Source organism: Manis javanica, chromosome 2 (genome assembly GCF_040802235.1).
Source record: "Manis javanica isolate MJ-LG chromosome 2, MJ_LKY, whole genome shotgun sequence".
In the NCBI taxonomy this organism is placed as follows: Eukaryota; Metazoa; Chordata; class Mammalia; order Pholidota; family Manidae; genus Manis; species Manis javanica.
Genome location: NC_133157.1, coordinates 83,234,939 through 83,238,600, shown reverse-complemented (window position 1 = coordinate 83,238,600; position 3,662 = coordinate 83,234,939). Strand labels below are relative to the sequence as shown.

Here is a 3,662-nt window from a genome sequence, read left to right as displayed (position 1 = left end):
TGCTGACCTGGGAAGGCAGCTGGTGGGATGCACATGCAGACAATTAGCAGATATGCACCACATACCCTCTGATTTCCAAAGCAAAAAGTATGAAGTAGTTCTGCTCTCCTTCCATTAACCCCATTTCCTCATTTTTCATGTTTACAGAACTTCATAGTACTCAATAAAAAGCTTAAATCTTAAGTGTTTGGCACAATGAATTTTGACAAAATTTATACACTGATTAAAATATAAAACGATTCCATCATTCTAGAAAGTTGTCTTACCTCTTCCTAGTCAATTCCTATCCCACAACCCCTGACTCCAAGTAACCATTGACCTGCTTCCTGTCACTATAGATTAGTTTTCCAGGTTCAAGAACTGCATATAAATGGAATCATACATATGTGTTTTTTGTGTATGTGTCATCTCAGCATTTTTTTTGAGATTCATCTATGTTATGTATATCAGTACATAAAATACTATCATGTTGCTCAGTAGTATTCCATTGGACAGATATACCATAGTTTGCTTATCCATTTTGCTATTGATGGAAACCTGGGCTGTTTCCAATTTTGCTTTTCATGCATAAAGCTGCTATTTATGGACAGGTATATTTACGAATATATGCATTTGTTCCTATTAGCATGTATCTAGGAGTACTGTTGCTAAGTTATAGGGGTAGGTGAATATATAAATCTATCAGAGAGTGCCAATTTATTTTCTAAGTGATTATTCAACTATAAACATCCACCACCAGACAGGAGAGTTCTAGCTGCTCCATATCCTTGTCAACACCCAGTAGAGTTGGTTAATTTTAGCCATTCTGGTAAGTGTGTAGAGGTATCTCATGTGGTTTTGCTTTGCATTTCCCTGGTGACTAGTGATGTTGAACACCTTTTCATATATTTATTAAGTGATGTAGTCCATTCGGGATGCTATAATGAGAATATTATAGTCTGGCTGGCTTGGCCACAAATACATATTTCTCATAGTTCTGAAGGCTGGGAGGACAGTGCCTGGTGAGCTGTAATCCGTGGCTTGTAGACAGCCATTTTTTTTTACTGTATCTTCATTTGTCAGAGAGAAAGAGTTCTCCTCTTGTGTCCCTTTTAATAAGGGCACTAACTCCATTCACTCCATCCTCATGACCTAATCACCTCCCAAAGGCCCCATCTCCCAATATTATTGCATTGGAGGATTTCAACATAGGAATTTTAGGAGGACACACACATTCCATCCATAACATTGAGCATTGGAATATTTTGTTTTTGTGAAGTCTTAAACCATTTTTTAACTGGATCATTTGTATTTTTAACATTTCATTTCCTTTGAAGAGTTTAAGTGATTAATAAGTTTTAATCAAGAGCCGGTTAGATGCCTGGATTGCCACAGACTTTCAGATTTAATATCTTAATCAGTACAACAAACTGATGTGATCAGTGTATTATTCCCATTTGGCAGCATAGGAAACTGAGCCTCAGACAAATTGAAATCCTCTCATACTTACCTGGCAGGGCAGATACCGTGATCACAAAGGTGGTTTTCCCAGGGCGTCATTTATCCATTGCACTCCGGAAGTGCTGACCCTGCGATTTGTCCAAATGTGGGAAACTCAACCGCACGATTTGTGGTAGTGGGGAACTGCGTTGTGCTTTTCCCTGGGGAAAAAAAAATCTTCCCTCCAAGTTGGAGGTTTCTGACTGGAAGTATAAGGTTTCCGGTATTTGATTTTACCAGATTTTTCCTTAAGAGAAAGGTAGGAGGGAAGACATTGCGGAAGAAAATTCACTATCTTCAAAACTGGTCTTGGCTTCTTAAAAGAACAATTAAAAAAAATTTGCAGTACCATTGTTAAATGATCTTACATTGGTTTCAAATATACAACACAGTGTTTCAACAGTTACCCATATTATTAAATCTTCACTCAGTCTAGTGCAGTTGCTATTTATCGATTTAGAAGGATGTATAGTATCATTGGCTCTATTCTCCTGCTGTACTACTGTCCTTGTGTTGAACTTATATTGTGACTGGTAATTATTATGCCTCTTAATCCCCTTCATCTTTCCCTCCCCCTTGGTAATCACTAGCCACTTCTCAATGTCTATGAGTCTACTGCTATTTTGTTCCTTGTTTTGCTGTTTTTATATTCCACAAATAAGTGAAATTGTATGGTATTTGTCTTTCTCTGCCTGCCTTATTTCACTGAGCATCTTATTTCACATAGCATCCATCTATGAGTCTAGAAAATATTACCCATGTTGCAAATGGGAGCATTTTTACTTTTTATGGCTGAATAATATTCCATTGTGTATATGTACCACATCTTCTTTATCCATTCATCTACTGATGGAACTTAGGTTTCTTGCATATTTTGGCTACTGCAAATTGTGCAGTGATAAACATAGGGGTGCATATATATTTTTGAATCAGGAATCTTGTTTTCTTTAGCTAAATTCCTAGGAGTGGAATTAGTGAGTCAAACAGTATTTTTATTTTCAGTTTTTTGAGGAACCTCCATATTGCTTTCCACAATGGTTGCACCAATTTACATTCCCACCAACAGTATAGGGGGGTTCCCATTTCTCGGTATCCTCACCAGCATTTTTTAGTTTTTGTCTTTTGGATAGTGGCGATCCTCACTTGTGTGAGATGGTATCTCACTGTGATTTTAATTCTCAGTTCCCTGATGACTAGTGATGTGGAGCATCTAGTCATGTGCCTGTTGGCCGTCTGAATTTCTTTTTTGGAGAAGTGTCTGTTCAGGTCCTCTGCCCATTTTTTAATTGGGTTATTTGTTTTTTGGGTGTTGAGACATATGTGTTCTTTATATATTTTGGGTGTTAACTGCTTATCAGATGAGTCATTTATGAATATATTCTCCCATACTATAGGATGCCTTTTTGTTCTACTGATGGTGTCCTTTGATGTATAGAAAGTTTTTAGTTTGATGTTGTCCCATTTGTTCATTTTTTATTTTGTTTTCCTTGCCCAAAGAGATGTGATCAGGAAAAAGTTGCTCATGTTCATATTCAAAAAATTTTTGCTTATGTTCTATGCTAAGAGTTTATGGTTTCATGACTTACATTCAGGTCTTTGATCCATTTTGAGTTTACTTTAATGTATGTAATTGGACAATAATCCATTTTCATTCTCTTATATGTAGCTGTCCAATTTTCTGAATACCAGTTGTTAAAGAGGCTGTTTTTTACCCATTGTATATTCATGGTTTCTATATCATATATTAATTGACCATATATGAGTGAGTTTATATCTGGGCTTTCTATTCTGATCCATTGATCTATGTCTGTTCTTGTGCCAGTACTAAATTGTTTTGATTACTATAGCTTTGTAGTAGAGCTTGAAGTCAGGAGCATGATCCCCCAAGTTTTGTTCTTCTTTCTTAAGATTGCTTTGGGAACTTACAGTCTTGAGGGTGGAGCCAAGATGGCAGCGTGAGTAGAGCAGCGGAAATCTCCTCCCAAAACCACATATATTTATGAAAATATAACAAAGACAACTCTTCCTAGAATAGAGACCAGAGGACACAGGACAACATCCAGACCACATCCACACCTGTAAGAACCCAGCGCCTCGCGAAGGGGGTAAAATACAAACCCCAGCCCGGCAGGACCCGAGTGCCCCTCATCCCAGCTCCTGGTGGGAAGAGAGGAGTCAGAGCA

The 3,662-nt window shown here is 37.6% G+C and overlaps 1 non-coding gene across 1 annotated transcript; it reads left to right on the top strand.

The window, feature by feature from the left end:
• The first annotated feature begins 1,481 nt into the window (after positions 1-1,481).
• On the top strand, positions 1,482-1,643 carry LOC118967767 (U1 spliceosomal RNA). The gene has a single exon (XR_005054997.1). It is a non-coding gene; the product is annotated as a U1 spliceosomal RNA (small nuclear RNA).
• Positions 1,644-3,662: the final 2,019 nt, after the last annotated feature.